Source organism: Trachurus japonicus, chromosome 1 (assembly GCF_045865225.1).
Source record: "Trachurus japonicus isolate A0001 chromosome 1, Traja_1.0".
NCBI lineage: Eukaryota > Metazoa > Chordata > Actinopteri > Carangiformes > Carangidae > Trachurus > Trachurus japonicus.
In genome coordinates this window covers 31,090,390-31,109,373 of record NC_140907.1, presented here as the reverse complement: position 1 = coordinate 31,109,373, position 18,984 = coordinate 31,090,390, and the positions used below count along the sequence as shown (strand labels likewise).

General features: G+C 46.3%; 1 protein-coding gene and 1 long non-coding RNA gene across 2 annotated transcripts in view; one reads left to right on the top strand and one right to left on the bottom strand.

Moving 5' to 3' along the window:
• LOC146992251 (uncharacterized) overlaps window positions 1-18,984 on the bottom strand; it is a 50,662-nt gene that overhangs the window by 30,466 nt on the left and 1,212 nt on the right. The window lies entirely within an intron of this gene.
• On the top strand, window positions 7,521-14,979 carry LOC146992252 (uncharacterized). Its single transcript, XR_015036324.1, has 3 exons — window positions 7,521-7,612; window positions 8,137-8,208; window positions 9,035-14,979. It is a non-coding gene; the product is annotated as an uncharacterized LOC146992252 (long non-coding RNA).

The following is an 18,984-nucleotide window of genomic DNA, read 5'->3' as shown; positions in this document are numbered from 1 at the left end:
CGCCCTCTAGCTGCAACGCCGAACCACCAGCGTTTACACACACAGTGGACAAAGACATTATTCTTGGGGGGGTTCGCTCACCCATGTCCAAGAATTGATTGTTGGGTGGTGTTGTTTTTTTTGAGAAAGTCAATTAAAATGTCTGAATCAGAGGAACAAATCAGAGCCTTGACTGAACTTGTTCAGCAACTAAAAGCAGAAAATAATAGACTCAAAGATGGGGGAAACGGAACAGTAAATGTAGAGGTCCCTGGGCCATCTAGCCGTGTAGTAACTAATAATGTCAGTAGTGATTCAACGGGGCGGGTGTACATGTATGCACCAAGAGAGAGGAAATGTCCACGGTTTTCAGGAGATATAGCTCAGGATGGGTTAACTGTAGAAGACTGGGTAGAAGAAGCAAAAAAGTCACTGTTTGTGCAGCACACACAGGTTGAACAAGCAACATTTCTTTGTGATCTGCTAGATGGGGAAGCTAAGCGGGAGGTAAAATTTAGCTCTCCAACTGATAGAGCCACACCAGAGGCTATTTTCACAATACTGCTTGATAATTTTGGGTGTGATCAAACATATGTGAGCTTACAGAGACAATTTTTTCAACGCCGGCAACAGGATAATGAGTCCATACGTGAGTTTTCCCATGCTTTGTTGCATTTGATGGAACTACTTGAAAGTAAAGATCCAAGGGGGGTTTCGAATTCAGATTTGGTGATCCGTGACACATTCATTGAAAACGTACGTGACACCAAATTACACCGTGAATTGGCCCACTTGGTTCGGCAACATCCTAACCATTCCTTCAAAGATGTACGTAATGCAGCTATCAAATGGGAAAAGCGAGGGCCCCCTGCTTGTGGACAAAGAGCACGAGCATACTCCTGTGATTCGAATGCTTCAGGATTAGGTCAAGGTGATGTCGGCACCAACGCCATTGCTGCTAGGTCCAGTGATGAGCTGGCAGAATTGAAGGAGTGTTTACGCAAACAGCAAGTACAGCTAGATGCCATTCTTAAACACTTAGGCTCTTCGTCCACTGCCCCTAATTATACAAGCCCCCAGGATCCCCCCAGCAGCAGCAGGCCAAAACAATACCAGTTCCAGCCAGATGGAAAACCAATATGCATGCGGTGTCACAAGGCAGGTCATATTGCTAGATTTTGTCGGGTTGAAATGGGTGGTCTCCCTGGGGGGGTGGGATCACGGGGACGGGGCCAATGGGTGGGAGCAAGAGTGAATGCAGTGGAGCAGCAGGAAAACTAGCGCCCTCTGGTGTTGGGAACCCGATACCAGAAGGGGGATTTGTGGGTTCAAAACAGGCAAGTCTGGCATCCCGGCTAATTGGACGCTGCCCAGTAGTAAAGATCAGAGTAGGGGGGGTGGAGGTGCCGTCCTTACTTGATACTGGATCAATGGTAACTACTGTAACACAGGCTTTCTTTGAACAGTATCTGATGCCACAAACAAATGAGCAACTGAAATCTTGTACCTGGCTCAAATTAACAGCAGCTAATGGATTAGATATTCCATATTTGGGGTATGTGGAGTTAGACGTTGAAGTTCTCGGCACCACCCTCCCACAGATGGGCATCCTGGTGGTAAAAGACCCCCCTGATCCAGCTTCCCAACAAAGGAAAACTGTAGTACCTGGTCTGTTGGGAATGAACATTATCAGTGGCTGTTACTCTGTATTATTCAGGGAACATGGTGACAATCTCTTTTCTTCTCCTCTAGTAAAACAAGCTGAGAGGGAATGGGGGCGTGCATTGTCAGAGTACCAACAGATGGACCGCCTCTTGCAGACTGGCCATGTAGGGGAGGCTGTGACACCACCGGGACCGGCAATCCGGATACCAGCGGGCTCCCTACAGTTCGTCCAGGCCACCTGCAACCAAGGCCCAGGCCCAGCCCTTGGTACTGTATTGCTGGAGCCTCTGCCCTACGGAAAAGGTCGGTTACCCATGAACCTGCTCATATCTAGCGCCCTCCTCACTGTTTCCAGAGGAACTGTCAACATCCCTGTTGTTAATGTTGGTGAGGAAGACCAGTGGCTGAGATCAAAAACAGTGTTGGGGACGTTACATTTGGCCGATCTACATTCCTCTTCCCAGGCTGTACAGGTGGAGGAGCAGACACAGGACGAAGGCCGGCAGGTGGTATTCATCCAGTCTACGGCAGTAGAGGCCTCCCCCCCCCACCCCCTCCCTGGCCTGAGTGAACTGAATTGGCCCGATCTCCCTGTTAATGATGCACAAGCAGCCAAGAGTTTGCTGACAAAGTACCGAGATGCATTCAGCCTGGATGATGGGGATTTGGGTTGTACTGACCTGATCTACCATGAGATCCCACTGATAGATGACGTCCCTGTTCGTCAGCGGTACCGCCGTCTCCCCCCATCTCAATTTTCACTTGTCAAGTCCCACATACAAGAACTGTTACAGCGAGGGATTGTGAGAGTGAGCTCCAGCCCTTACTCCTCCCCCATTGTAGTTGTTCAGAAAAAGTGTGGTGACATCCGGCTGTGTGTTGATTATCGACAACTCAACGCCAAGACGAGGAAAGACGCATATCCGCTGCCGCGCATTGAAGAATCTTTGGATGCTCTTACTGGTGCCAAATGGTTCTCAACGCTCGACTTGGCAAGTGGATACAACCAGGTGCCAATGTCAGAGAGAGACAAAGAGAAGACGGCATTCTGCACCCCGTTTGGCCTCTTCGAGTTTAACAGAATGCCATTTGGACTTTGTAATGCGCCAGGAACTTTCCAGCGCCTAATGGAACGTATCTTCGGGGATCAGAGTTTTCAGTCATTGCTGCTGTATTTAGACGATATCATAATTTTCTCCACCTCCTTCAGTCAACACCTGCAGCGGTTGGAGATGGTCCTGAGTCGGCTCCAGCAGCATAACCTGAAACTGAAGATGTCTAAATGCCATTTTTTTCAGCGGGAGGTGCGATACCTTGGTCATATCATCTCCCCTGCCGGTGTGGCAACCGACCCAGAGAAGACCAGGGCAGTGGCAGAGTGGAAGCGCCCATCCACCGTCACTGAATTACGCGGCTTCTTGGGTTTTGCCTCCTTCTACAGGCGTTTTGTAGAAGGGTTCGCAAAGCATGCAGCCCCGCTTCATCGACTGGTTGGAGAGCTAGAAGGAAGCAAGAAAAAACCAAGGTCAAAGGTCAGTGCCAAGTTGGAAGGACAGTGGAGTGAGTCATGTGAAAAAGCATTTCAGACACTTAAAAACAAGCTTGTCACTACTCCTGTCCTTGGCTACGCCGACTTCAAGAAGCCCTTTATCCTAGAAGTGGATGCCAGCCACCAGGGCTTGGGTGCAGTACTTGCTCAAGAACAGGGTGGAGCCCGTCGGCCAATCGCATTTGCCAGCCGGGGGCTTAGACCAAGTGAACGAAACATGTCAAACTACAGCTCCATGAAATTAGAATTCCTTGCTTTGAAGTGGGCCATCACAGAAAAGTTCAGGGAATACCTTCTGGGGACGGCTTTCACCGTGTACACAGACAACAACCCCCTGAGCTACCTCCAGACGGCCAAGCTAGCAGCTGTAGAGCAACGGTGGGCATCCGAATTGGCCAGTTTCAACTTTGACATTAAATACCGCCCCGGAGCAGCCAACCGTAATGCTGATGCCCTTTCCCGTCAACCGAACACCCCAGCAGTACATTCCATTTCTGACATCGTGCCTGGTTTTAACATTCCATCACAAATGACTGGCTCCAAAAAGTACTCTCCCACACAACCACAGCTCACTGGTAACGTCATGGCAGTGGACGCAGCTCCGGTGCGGGAGAAGGCTGATCTGCAGGCCCTGCAAGCCACAGACCCAGTGGTCAAAGCATTTCTCCCCTACTGGAGGAGAGGACGCCCCCCAAACAGAGCAGAACGGTCTAGAGAACCCAACCAGGTTTTGGAGCTTGTCCGACAATGGAGGAGAATCAAGGAAAAGGACAATGTGCTTTACAGAGAGGTACAGATGCCCCCAAGCCGACAGACAGTTCACCAGCTGCTATTACCAAAAGCACTACAAGCAGAAGTACTGACCAGTTTACATGACAATCACGGCCACCAGGGGGCAGAAAGGACGACAGCCTTGGTCAGAGAAAGATGCTACTGGCCAAATATGCGTTCAGACATTGACCAGTGGTGCAAAGAGTGTGAACGTTGCATCATTGCCAAAGCAGTGCGGCCCTCAGTCCGGACGTTCATGGGACATCTGACGGCCTCCAAACCTTTAGAGGTCGTTGCCATTGACTTTACCACCTTGGAAAGAGCCAGTGATGGGAGAGAGCATGTCTTGGTCGTGACCGACGTTTTCTCCAAATTCACTCAAGCATATCCAACATCGGACCAGAAGGCCCATACTGTTGTTAAAATCCTCACGGAAAAATGGTTTTACACCTATGGAGTGCCTAAAAGAATTCATTCGGACCAAGGCCGCAACTTTGAAGGTGAACTACTCAAACGCCTTTGCCAGCTGTATGGGATTGCAAAAAGCAGGACGACCCCTTACCACCCAGAGGGAAATGGACAATGCGAGAGGTTTAATCGAACCCTTTTTGATCTCTTGCGCTGCCTCCCAGGAGAGAAAAAGCGAAAATGGCCTCAATTGCTCCCCCAGTTGGTGTTTGCTTACAATACAACAGTCCACCAGTCAACAGGTCATTCACCATACGAACTGATGTTTGGTCAGAAACCCCAGCTACCTGTTGACCTACTACTGGGGCAAGCGGATGAGGATCCAGCTTCAATCACACCAGATGACTGGGTCACCAAGCATCAAGATCACTTGGCTTCTGTGTATGTGGCAGCTAAAAAGCATTTGGAGGCAGCTGCCACAGCCAGAGAGCAGCGCCAACCTCCAACAACCACAGCCATCCTTCCAGTTGGCACTCTGGTCTATCGGAAGAACCATGTACTAGGACGTAGAAAAATCCAAGATGTCTGGGAATCAACAGTCTACCAAGTGGTGAAATGCCTGGATAATGTCGGTACAGTATACAAGATCCAGTCCCGATCCAACCCAGAACAGCAGAAAACTGTTCATCGCTCTGAACTAAGACCAATCACTGAGAGAGGCGTGCTGGTCTCAGAACCACTAGTGGCCCCCCCTCCCCCCAGACAGAGGGATGAAACCCCCCCCTTAGGAAACGCTAGCGAGGATGAGGACAGTAACAGCAGCCTTCTGTCAGGTTTCATCAGCTCCCCCTGTAACGTTAGCTCTATTGCCGAACAGGAGCCAGCCCCAGACCCCCAGCCCCCAGAGACTGGCCTTGTGTCCATGGAAGAACCTGTAGGTCTCCCAGAGAGCAATCCACCCTCTCCTGAAGGGCCAGAAACAGCCCCCCAGTTCTTGTTGGGACCAGAGATGATACGGCGCTCCCACCGAACCACAGCTGGGCAGCATTCAAACCCATTCCGTCTACCCCAACCCCTAGCCCAACGGCCTCCAGACCCTTTAGCACACAGGCCACGAGACTAATGTTCCTGCTAAGTAAAGTGAGTTATGTCACCGGGACGGCGACCTTTTAAAGTGGGGGTGTATGTAACATATGGGACGCTAGGACCCAGGTCACCAGGTGGGGAACCTAGCAACAGCAGCCACACAGTACATGAGACTAGGATCTCGCGGGACTTTGCAAGTCCACGTTTGTTCTCGTAGCTCACCCTCGTCCATGCTCCTGTTGCCGGCGTCGTAGGTCTGAGAAGAAAAGAGGTAAACACTTTTCTGGGTCTATATGCTTGTGTTTTATTGAGTTTAGATTATTTACCTGTCCTTGCATTTTTAGTGTGTCGGTTGGTGCCATGAGGGTTAAACTGCATTGTACCTCGTACCTGTAGGCCTTACCTCGTAGCAGTTTAAGGTGGGAGCCACTAATAATATGCCCACCTAATATGGTGTTGCCACCCGTCTGCTGCTGTACATTCTGTGGTTTATCTAACTTTGTATTTCCTGTTATATTACTTCTCAGTGCATTTTAGTGTGTCTGTTGGTGCCATGAGGGTTAAACTGCATTGTACCTCATACCTGTAGGCCTTACCTCGTAGCAGTTTAAGGTGGGAGCTACTAATAATATGTCCACCTAATATGATGTTGCCACCTGTCTGCTGCTGTACATTCGGTGGTTTATTTAACTTTGTATTTCCTGTTATATTTGTAGATATTAATCATCAGCACTTTATGACCAGCAGCATTAGCTGTCCCAGTCTATCTACTGTATTACCTGGATGCGCTACAGCTTAGCTCAAAGCAGGTACGAGAGACTGGGCATGGGTATCATCTGGGTCAGTTTTAATAATACTGTTGAATTTCTTGTAATGTATTTATTCTGTTTTGTAGGCTGAACTGGCGACACACGTCGGCAGGGCAGCCACTGTTCTCTCCTCCCAGAGATCCTTATAATTAGTGTCTCCATTTTTGTTTTTGTTTTGTTGCGCTTATATCTTGATAGTTGTGACCATCCACCTTTCCATGGTGTCGTAGAATTTAATGTTTGCTCTGGAAGTGTGCAGTGCCTTCGAACCTTTAAGTATACAGTGTTTTTGAACTGTTTAAGTGTGCAGTGCCTTTGAACCTTTCAGTATACAGTGTTTTGAGCTGTTTAAGTGTGCAGTGCCTTTGAACCTTTCAGTATACAGTGTTTTGAGCTGTTTAAGTGTGCAGTGCCTTTGAACCTTTAAGTGTGCAGTGTCTTTGAAGTGTGTAGTGCCTTCGAACCTTTAAATGCATAACAGTATTCACCTGGTTATGTGTGTGTCCAACTCTAGGTATCAGCCTGATCAAATACAAAAGTATTGATTTTATTGTTGAGGGGATATTGTTAAAATAAACTTTATTTTTGTATAACTTCAAAAGCCTCTGCTTGTCCTTGCCCTAATAGGTATTAACCTGAGTGGGGAGTGGTTGCTGTAAATTAGTCACACTGCGTGTAGTCCAGGGTCTCTCCCCTTTAAAGAGAGTGGCGTTGTCATACACAAGTATCCCTAGTGCCGGTCACATTAGTAACAAGCCTGTAAGTTCAACACATCAGTATGCTACTGTGATTTAACTAGCCTAGTTAAATAAAAAGATGTAGTTTAATACCATAATATCTAGGGCTGACCAAAGGCCAATGTATTTACTTCATGTGTCAAATATTTATTACTTGTTGCTACGACTCATTTTAGCTTCTTTCACCAAACTCCCATGATGCACTGAGCTCCTACATCCCATCCTTCTTCTGTAGGGCTGCTGTGTGTGGACCAGATGCTGCCGTCACCATGACAACGTCCCAACGTGCAGGAGGACACACACGGTCAGAAACTCCAGAGGTCAGAGAGGAGGTGGGAGGTCCTTCGCTCTGATTGGCTGAGAGACCCCGACTCCTCTCCCTCCCTGGACCCAGGACCGGCCCAGTCATGTGACTCTGAGTGGAGGGGGGTAAGAGGGTAAGAGGGGGGGTAAGAGGGTAAGAGGGGGGGTAAGAGGGTAAGAGGTGGGGGTATCTGTCGGTCACGTGACCTGGAGACTCTGACTAAAATTAACCAGCAGCTGATCTGATCTGAGGTCAAATTTCTCAGCAGCATGGACGACGACTGTTGCCGCTGCGCTGAGACAAGGTGAGAGCTGCTACACTGAGACTGTGTAATACTGCAGTACTACTACAATAATACTACAATGCAATACTGCTACACTGTAATATTACTTCACTGTTATACTGTAGTACCACAGTACTGCAATACTACAGAGCTATGGTAATACAACACTAACTACAACATGACACCAGTGTTCACCGACTACAACACTAACACTGTGGTACTGTGTGATACTACTACAACACTGTACAGCTGTACTCTGATAATACAACACTGTAATACTTTGAATACTACAATAACACAGTGGTGCTATGATAATACTACTGTAATTATACTGTAGTTCTACAACACTGTTAGATTACAGTACCACAACACTGTAACACAACAGTCCATTACTGTGATACTACACAACAATAACACTGTGCATTGTTATATCACTGCACTGTAATAATACAAGGCAAGGCAATTTTATTTGTATAGCCCGTTTTTACCACCAGTTTGTCTCAAAGGTCTTTACATGACATCGTAACAACATCCTCTGCTCTTAGACCCTCACATCCACTGAGGAAAAACTCCATGGAAAACCCTTTTAACAGGGAAACAACTGGAGAAACCTCAGGGTGAGCAACAGAGGAGGGATCCCTCACCCAGGACGGACAGACGGGACAGAGATGTTGTTACAGCACTAATGAAAATACAACTAACAATACTTTTAAGATACTACACTGTAAACTAAATGTACTACAGTAGTTTTTTTAAAATTCTATGTGTAACTGACAACGTGAAGATAAATGGGAAAAAAAATCAAATAAATCACTGACGTCGTTTCACCAGAACGATGATTTTCTCTTATATTGTAAATTTAAATTTTCCTTTATTGTCATCGAGCAACGAAGCACAACGAAATTTATGTGCATCTCTCCCTAATAACTTAAAAAAAAAAGATAAATATATAAATAGACAAAGAGTAATTTAAGATGCTTAAAAAAACAAACACATTAATTTAAATAATACAAATAATAGATTAGGCCTTGTAGTGCCACATTATGTAATAAAGTTGCATTATAATGCAATAAATGTGTAATAAACTTTGCCGCATTTTGTTATAAGTTGTTACATATTGCATTATTACAAAATACAACATAAGTGTTGCACTTTTTCATATAGAAAATGTAATAATTTTGTGCAAAATGTAACAATTTATTACAATATGCGGCAAAGTTTATTACATATTGCGTTCAAGAATTTTACAAAAAAAAGGTTACAAAATGTTACAAACTGTTGCAGATTTTACAAAATATTACATCATGAGGTGAAATTAATTACATTATTACAAAATGTGGCCTCAATATAGGCTTCAATTAAATGAATAATAAAAAAAAAACAGTTTTCTTCACAATTTATTTAGTAAAATAGAAATGAAATGTTTTGTATTTGTTCCTACAGGATGATCAGGAGGAGAGCGAGGCTGCAGCTCAGAGGTCAGAGGTCATCTCGCCTGTCTCCCCGCGCGGCGCTGTGACGTCGTCGTCGTCGTGGTGACTGTCACGTTCCATGTTCCAGGAACTGGACAAAAGGTGGAGAGACAACTGAGTTTGGCAATTTTTAACAAAAAGAATTTATTAATGAACTTAAAGACAACTCGAACCAAGACAAAACAAACCAACAAACAAAGAAACAAAGAAACAAAAGAGTCCACAGGTGGAGCAGGGCTTCCACCCCAGCCGGAGTCTAGAGAGAGAGTGAATGTCCAGTGCTGAGCCTTTCTGCTCGGCCAGGCCACACCCCACCAGGTGCCATTCATCAGCCTGATGAACTGGCTGATGAGCTGAACTGGCTGATGAGCTGCTGCAGAAACTCCTCCAGCCATCACACCCCCCCGGCCAAGACAGAGGTACCACCTCTGACCTCCGACCCTGCAAGACACATACCAGAGAAAAAAAACACAACGTCCAATCCAATACACTACCTACATCTAGACAAATCCATAACCCAACACGACTGCCAGGTCACAGTCCAGGTAAGCACCTTATCAAACAACATGCAATGCAGAACCCCTCCCTCCTCCCCATTACCTCACCAACACCCCCAAACCCAATGACTCCGCAACTGTGGATCCAGAAGAAGCATCTTTAAGAGCACATACGGATGGGAGCCCGGCCTGGACAGAAGCAGAGAGAAAAGTACATAGCACAACATATTATGACAAAGGAGCACGTGACAAAGTATCCGCCACCAGATTATCCCTGCCCTTAATGTGACGGATATCCAAATGATAGGGCTGCAAAAACAAGGCCCACCGCATCAACCTCTGATTCGGATTCTGCAATGAACGCAAAAAGGTTAGTGGATTGTGGTCAGTATAAACAATCAAAGAAGAACCTGACCCAATATAGACATCAAAATGTTGGAGGGCCATGACCAATGCGAGGGCTTCTTTTTCGATTACTGAATAGTTACGCTGGTAATTTTTAAACTTCTTAGAGAAGTAACTAACAGGTCTCTCAACCCCCCTCTCCTCCACCTGTAACAACACAGCCCCAGCTCCAGCATCACTTGCATCCACCTGCAACTTGAAGGGGCGATCCAACCTAGGAGCAGCAAGCACTGGAGCTGATGACAACAAGTCCTTCAACTGGTTAAATGCCTGTTGACAGATGGGAGACCAAACATATTTAACATCACCTTTTAACAAGTCAGTTAGAGGAGCACCCACAGAAGCAAAATTGGGACAAAACTCCCTGTAATAACCAGCCATTCCCAAGAAACGTAACAATTCCCTCTTTGTCGTTGGAACAGGGAAGTCACGGATCGCCCTGACCTTTCCCTCAATGGTACGCACTTCTCCTTGCCCCACCACCTTCCCCAAATAGGTCACGGTGGCCTTGGCAAATTCACATTTTGCCAGATTGACCGTTAGCTGTGCCCAAAGTAGCCTGTCAAACAAAGCCTTCACCTGCTCCAAATGTTTCTCCCATGTATCACTATATATCACAACATCATCCAAATAGACTGCACAACCCTCCAGCCCCCGAACCACCTTATTCATTAATCTTTGAAAGGTGGCTGGAGCGTTGCGCAACCCAAACGGCATCACGGTATATGAATACAAACCAGATGGAGTCACAAATGAACAAATCTCCCTTGCTCTCTCAGAAAGTGGAACCTGCCAATAACCTTTAAGAAGGTCGAACTTACTAACATATTTGGCCGACCCCACCTGATCGACACAATCATCCATCCTGGGAAGAGGGAAGGAATCAGGTTTTGTCACAGCATTAATCTTCCTAAAGTCAGTACATGGCCTAAATGTGGAATCCGGCTTGCTGACAAGAAGACAGGGAGATGACCAACTAGAAGTAGAAGGCACAGCAAGACCATTTTCAAGCATATAATCTACCTCTGAATCCAATATCTGTCGCTTTTCAGGGCTAACCCGATAGAACCGCTGGGCGATGGGTTTTGCATCCCCCACCTCAACATCATGTTCTATCAAGTTAGTACATGTAGGAGTATCAGAGAAAAGACCTGGATATGCTTGAATAAGACCAACCAGTTGATTCCTTTTATCCTCATCCACCTGCCCAAGCAGCGAATCCAACTTGGCCAAAGTTTCCGAATTTTTAAGTCGAGGTTGCAGCACCACATCACCCGACATCTCTTCCTCCTGCTCCGTACCGGCCACCAAAACAGGGTTATCTGGAACCACAACATCAGAAACATCACGTGCAAAATATGGTTTGATCAAATTAACATGACAGACCTTAACTGATTTTCTTTTATTTGGCATCTCAATCAGGTAGTTTTGCTCTGAAACCCGACGAACAACATTACAGGGCCCAAAAAACTTAGCCTGAAAAGGTGATTCAATCAATGGCTGCAAGACCAAAACCTGGTCTCCTGCACAGAACTCACGTCGCTCTACTTTGCGGTCAAACAGCTGCTTCATTTTCTTTTGAGCCATTTGCAAATTTTGTTTCGCCAATTCCCCAGCCTCATAGAGCCTATGTCTAAACCCATTTACATAAGAAATCAGATTCTTTGGGGGATCAGACGCAACCCACTGATCACTAATGACAGACAAGGGACCCCGAACAGTGTGAGCAAAGACCAGCTCGTTAGGACTGAAGCCTGTACTCTCTTGTACAACTTCTCTGGCCGCCAACATGAGCCATGGTAAGCCGTCCTGCCAGTCTGCCTTCAACTCAGTGCAATAAGCACGCAGCAACGATTTCAAATGCTGATGAAAACGTTCAAGGGCCCCCTGACTCTGTGGGTGATACGCAGAGGACATATTATGAGTGACATTAAGTTGTTTAAGAACCTGGGAGAACAGCCGAGAAGTAAAGTTTGACCCTTGGTCTGTTTGTATAATTTTGGGAATTCCAAACACAGATATAAACTCAGTAATGGCTTTCACCACAGACCTGGTTGTGATCGACCGCAGTGGATAAGCAGCTGGATATCTGGTGGATTGACACATTATTGTTAACAAATAGGAACAACCAGACCTGGACCGAGGAAGCGGCCCCACACAATCAACTAACAGATGACCAAAAGGCTGACTCACTGCAGGGATCGGATATAACGGTGCAGGTTTCAGAGTTTGATTTGGTTTACTAGTAACCTGACACGTATGACATGTTTTTATATATTTAGAAACATCACGCTTCACACGGGGCCAGAAAAAATGCTGTAGCACCCGATGGTAGGTCTTTTTGACCCCCATATGACCAGCAACCTCATCATGTGCTGTCCGAATTACTGATGTTCTAAATTTTTCAGGCAATACCACTTGCACAATGGGATCCCCGCTAAATCCATCACCATGAGGAGCCCAAATCCTACACAGCACGTCATCATGGAGTACATAACCCTGTTTAATGTTCCCCACCTGACAGGAAGGCACCACCAAATCATACAGGTCTTTCAATGATGGATCCTTTCTCTGCTCCTGCGCCAAGTCTACATGAGAAACACAAAGATCATCTGGCACGACAAAGGAAAACTCTTTAACTTTGTCCATAGTTACCCCATCATCAGGCAGAGATGCAGCCATGGCCCGAGTCACAGCACACACTGTGGATGGTTCCAACTCAACTGCTTGCTGTGACAGCCCCCCTGGTACCACCACTGGGCCATGTGCAGCGCCCCCTGCAGAGTTTAAAGAGGAATTACATGAGAGATCTGTTGACTCAGGTTCTGTCACTGGAGAATCGACTCCCCCAGGAGGAACTGGATAGGGAAGACATGTCAAATGTGGCTGCTGAACCGTATCTTGGGGGGTTTGTACTAGTACAGGTCTTTCATCATCTGGCCACATACGACCATCAGGTACCAGGTCATTCCCCAAGATTATGTCCACTCCCCTCACTGGGAGCTCGGGACGCACAGCCACCTCCACATTCCCCTGGAAGAAACCACAGGACAAGAACATTTTATGCACCGGAACAAAAAGTGTTTGTAAAGCCAGACCTCTGCAGGGCACACAACCCCCTGTGTCTGACTGTAGAGAGAAAGGCAAAATGGCCTCCCTCACAAACGTGTGCATAGAACCTGAATCTCTCAACACCTTCACGGGGACTTCCATATCTCTCTCGTGTAGCCTGACAAAACCATCTGAGAGGAATATATGGTAACCTGATTCCACCTCTGCCCCATCCATGGCTTGAACCTGCATTGGCGCCACCAATCCAGCTGACTTTACCTGACCAGGATTAACTCTACCACTACGTGTAGGGCATTCATTTTTCCAGTGCCCTTTTTGTCGACAATAATGACACACTTCAGGCCCACCTTTACTGTTAAAGGGTTCTGACCTTGGAGCCCTAGATGTTGTCTGAGAGTGTCCCCCACTAAAGTGTGCTCTCTCATTAAAGTGTGCCCTTTCATTAAAGTGTGCTCTCTCAGTGTTAAATCGCTCTCCAAATATACGTCTGTGTGTTAGTACATATTCATCAGCTACAACTGCTGCTTCACTTGGAGTGGAAACTTTACGTTCAGTGATGTACGTGGCGATGTGTTCTGGTACAGTCTGTTTAAACTGTTCCAATATTACTAGATCACACAACTCTGGAAAAGTCTCCACATTATCTGCCTTACACCAACGGTTAAAGTGCAGAATCAAATCCCTTACAAATTCCACATGTGTTTGTTTTCCCGTTTTCCTCCAGCCTCTGAACTTTTGTCGGTACGCTTCAGCCACAAGTTCATAGGCTTTTAGTACCGCCGCTTTTACCTTTTTGTAGACCTTGCAGTCCGCCACCGACATAGAGGAATACACCTCCTGTGCTTTTCCTGTAAAGACACACTGCAACATTAGTGTACGCTCCTCATCCGGCCAACCTCTAACATCAGCCACACGTTCAAACATTGCAAAAAATGTCTCAACATCCTTTTCCTCAAACTTTGGCATTAATCTCAAATGTTTAGTGACATCAAAACCAGATTCCCCCCTGATCGCCCCAACCGGAAGTTTACCCGCTGAAATCAGCCCCAACTTATTCTGCTCCACTTCCAGTTTCATTTGTTCCACCTTGTACTTCATTTTTTCTAACTCCTTTTCATGTTCAAATTTCAACATTAACAATTCCTTTTGCTGTTCAAAGGTTAACCCCGGCACAGAAGTAGTAACCCCACTCTTACCATCATCGACCATCAGGACTCCTTCCTCTTGCAGATTTGCCTGTACAATACTCATGATGGTCTCCCTTGTACGTCTGGCATCCACCGCAACCGAATAATGGTGTGCCACCTTGAGAAGCTGCTCCTTCGTATATTGCTCTAGTAACTCATAAGAGGGACATTTAATGAAATCCTCAACACTGGCAGCCATACCTGAACCCAACCCAACAGTCTAGATAAACAATACAAAATGTGGCGCCCCCACTGGGTCCCCCCTACTAACTGCCTAACCAAAACCTACTTACACTCAGCCCTAGTCTTCAGTGGCATTGCTGAGTTCGCCAAGGGCCCTCCCAGGATACCACCCAAAACAGTAAAGGCAAAAAAAAACTGCAGCAGAGCCTCTATTAGGGACTGCTGCTACACCTAACAGAGGGGAACACCAGTGAAAAAATTTGCCACACTTACTTTATCTCCAAACTCTGTACTTACCAACTCAGTATACGTCTCCACCAACCTGCATCAGCAGACCAACAATTCCTACCCAAAACACTGGCTTTAGACGAGCCCCCATTTTGTCACGTTCCATGTTCCAGGAACTGGACAAAAGGTGGAGAGACAACTGAGTTTGGCAATTTTTAACAAAAAGAATTTATTAATGAACTTAAAGACAACTCGAACCAAGACAAAACAAACCAACAAACAAAGAAACAAAGAAACAAAAGAGTCCACAGGTGGAGCAGGGCTTCCACCCCAGCCGGAGTCTAGAGAGAGAGTGAATGTCCAGTGCTGAGCCTTTCTGCTCGGCCAGGCCACACCCCACCAGGTGCCATTCATCAGCCTGATGAACTGGCTGATGAGCTGAACTGGCTGATGAGCTGCTGCAGAAACTCCTCCAGCCATCACAGTGACCATGGTGGGGGGCGTGGTGGTGTGCGGCTCCATCAGCTCGGTCAGAGCTCTGTGGGAGACCCGGATCAAGAGGAGGAGGGAGGAGCAGGACGAGGAGGAGCAGCAGAGGAGGAGGAGCGGCACCGAGCGGCGCTCCAGACTCAGCCTGGGGGTCTGGGAGGACCGGGCCCTTCTGGCTCGACTCAGACAGAAGCTGCAGACCGAGGACGGACGGCTGGTGCTCCGCATCGAGCAGGAGGAGTGGAAGGTATCAGATTATTGTCCTGGTCCAGTCTTCTTTTTTTTTTTAAGTAGGCCTATATTTTTGGGGCTTTTATTGCCTTTAATTGATAGTGCAGTCGAGAGAGAGACAGGAAATGGGGAGGCAGAGAGTGGGGGAATGACACGCAGGAAAGGGCCGTCCAACGCGGGACTCGAACCGGGGCCGCCTGCACCGAGGACTGAGCCTCAACATGGGGCGGCAGCTCCACCCAGTGAGCTAAACACCGCCCCGTATAGGGATTTTTTTAAGCAAAAAAGTCAGCGTATGCATGAAAAAGTGCAAAATCATTAACTTTGATAAAAGGACAAGGCTTATTTACCTCTTTATTTTGTCATCCCCACCTTTCAGTCATTTACCACTATTAGTATTATTATCTTGCCTGGATGAAGCATTATGAACATAGAAAAAACTGAAATGGCAGCACTCACAAAATAATCTTGAATCATTTATTAAACGCACAGCAGTGCCTGACGGACGCGTTTCAGCCCTTGGCTTTCTTCAGCGTGGGGAATTATGAACATAGCACATCACAGCTTGTAAATAGCACAATGCAAAAAAACAATTTGATTCAGAGAGAAAAGCCAATCAGTAGCCTAGCTACTGAGACCAGACAAAAACGTAACTTTTTAACTTTATGACTATCACCTCCTTGGGACAGTCCATTTAAGACTGTTTCTTGGCCTTGTGGCTCTTTTCATTATGTTTCTGAGCAGAATGTGGGCTTGACCAATTATGACCAGGGATTAATAAATAACGGCGCTACTTTTTTCAGTAACAGTTATCAAAAAAGTTACTGTTTCCCCGTTACAATGCTGTTACCGTTACTGACAATAAAATGTGCCGTTACTTGACTCAAGAAGTCCCATCAGAAAATAGTAAAACACCTGTTAAAGTTTACGTTATACATTTTTTTTTCGGTCCATCAACTAGTCTAACATATTTGAGCATTTTATGGAATAAAACTAACTCAATAGTTACTGTTATTATGTAGTAAATTCAGTTACTAACTCTTTTTGGTAAGGCTGCAACTAACGATTATTTTCATTATCGATTAATCTGTTGATTATTTAAACGATTAACCGATTAGTTGTTTGGTCAATAAAATATTAAAAAATGTTGAAAAACATCAATCAGTGTTTCCCAAACCACCAGCTGACGTCCTCAAATGTCTTGTTTTGTCCACAAACCAAAGAGAGACTCAGTTTATTGTCATAAAGCGTCGGACGATGGCCGCATCCTCTCACACCAGTGTTGGGCAGTAGCGACGTTAAGTTCGTGAATCAGAGCCGTAGCTGGACAACTTTATCGCTGCACAGCGACCGCGCGCACCGTTGCACGTCGCTCCAAGAGCCGGTGCGTCCTGTCTGCAGCGGAGACACGGCCACTGAGAGGGCTGAGTGACGGGACCGTTCCTGTAGGAACGCGCCTTTTAATGAATCAAACCAAACACCCTGAACAGCATGCTGAGTACGAGAGGGAGAGACGACTGCAGCAGTTAAAACGAAAGCTCCTTGTCCCAGCATGTCGCCCACTCCGTCCGTGGCCGACGTCTTTTAAAACAGTGTTTCCCAACCTTGGGGTCGGGACCCCACGTGGGGTCGCTTGAAATTCAAATGAGGTCGCCTGAAATGTCTAGTAGCCTAATTGATGAATTAAAAAAAAATCTGACCAAGAAAGGTTAGGAACCACTGTTTGAAAAGACACTTGGGTTTTTTTGGAATGTACTTGCATAGATCTTTCAGCACTCACAATGGGCCGATATAAATGAAAAACTTTATTTAACTTCTAAAAAAAATAGCTTTGATGTAGCTAAGCTACTTTTGTCATTTTATTGTAGCGTAGCTTGCTACATTTCTCTGGTGGGTAGCTTCAGTGTAGTGAAGCTTCATTTCATGCAGAGTAACTTGTAGCTTAGCTCACTACATTTTCCAAGTAGCTTGGCCAACACTGTCTCACACACATACACACCACAGAGAAGCGCGCATGCATAACAGCAGCGCGTGTTGAAAGCGAAACTTAATACGGCGCGGTGCGTTCCCCCCCGACGATCGATCTGCTCGTCCCCCCCCCCCCCGTCGACAGGTCAGACACCACCTTAACTAACAAATTTTCTGGGGGAAACACTGCTATGACTATATATACATTCCTAGAAATGTTTAAATGTTTTGGGAGAAATTGTACCACTTTTTTTCCAGAAATTTCTCTACAATATTTCCAAAAATTCACACCATTGGCCCTAATTAGAATGTACATCAACTAAAAAAGTAACATTCTTCAGTCTCAGAACAAATATTTATGTATTTCTCATGTTTGCTTCAAAATTTTGTCCAATGGGGGTCCATCGTCTAATTTGTGCTTGATTATGGGTCCTTGATTTGAAAAAGTTTGAGAACCACTGTCCACTGATTTCTCACCGACTTCGTTGAAAACAAATGCACATGGAGGAGAGGAGGGTTAGAAACACAGAGGAAGAGACACCTAACACTTATGATCATTTATTATCCGATGTTACAAATTCAGGTTGAAGTTCTCCTAGAAAAAGCATTCAGACAAAAAAAAAACATGTCCAGATGTCCATTTCCAGCCTCGGCAGCTAAAGGGTTAACTGTGTTTTTACCGGCGTGTGCTCAGATCAAGCTCAGCGAGGTGGTGGGGACGGGACGGAACGGACGGATCCTGAAGGAGGACATCCTGAACTTCCTGGCCCGGCAGACCGGCGCCATCTTACCTCCCACTCCGTTCCAGGAGATCCACACTCCGGGTCCGGGTGCGATTCCCGCTGCCGCCGCCGCCGCCGCCGCCGCCCGGCCCGCCGGCGCTCCGGCCGCCATCAAGCCCCCGCCCGCCATCCCCAGACCCGTGTTCACCGGGAAGGACGTGACCGAGCCCCTCAAAGGTCAGAGATCATCTCAGCAGTCAGCAACGGGAAACTGTGACGTCAGTGCAGACTTTAGAGACTCTGAGATTATTGATGAGCTGATCAATCGATCACTTTGTTAGTTCTGGTGATTTAAAGGTATAGTACGTAGGAATTCCCCCCATCTAGCGGTGCGGTTGCATATCTGAACGTATTCTTGATGTTGCATTCAGGTGAAATGGGGCAGACGTCAGACAGACAACAGACGCTGCATGTAACAGGATAAACAAGCGTCTATGTAAACAAGTGGTCCGCCAGCACGAGGCAGAACAATACAGGCCTGACAATATGTTGTCATGGTGATGTGGTATTGTTTTACCGTCTTTCTCTGGTGGAGTAAAATGACATCCGGTTGGATTGCCGACGGCCGTCTGCCTGACTGCACCTGAATGCAACACCAGTGCCTCCGTCCTTCCTCACACTACACAGTGGTGACAGTTTTAACAGGCCGTTTCCGTGGTTACCTACGCTCACGCTGTCACTCAACGTAAAAAATGGCGCTGCAACATGGCCGCCTCGGTTCGGTGCGTCAACCACTTATGTATTTGTAACGACTTGTAACAACTCATTCTAAGGTACCAGAAAGCTTTCATTTGTATGCGGGTGTGATTCACCTTCAGTGAAATACGGATTTATGAAAGACAGATTTGATTTTTACTAATAAAAGGCCAAATAAGTTAC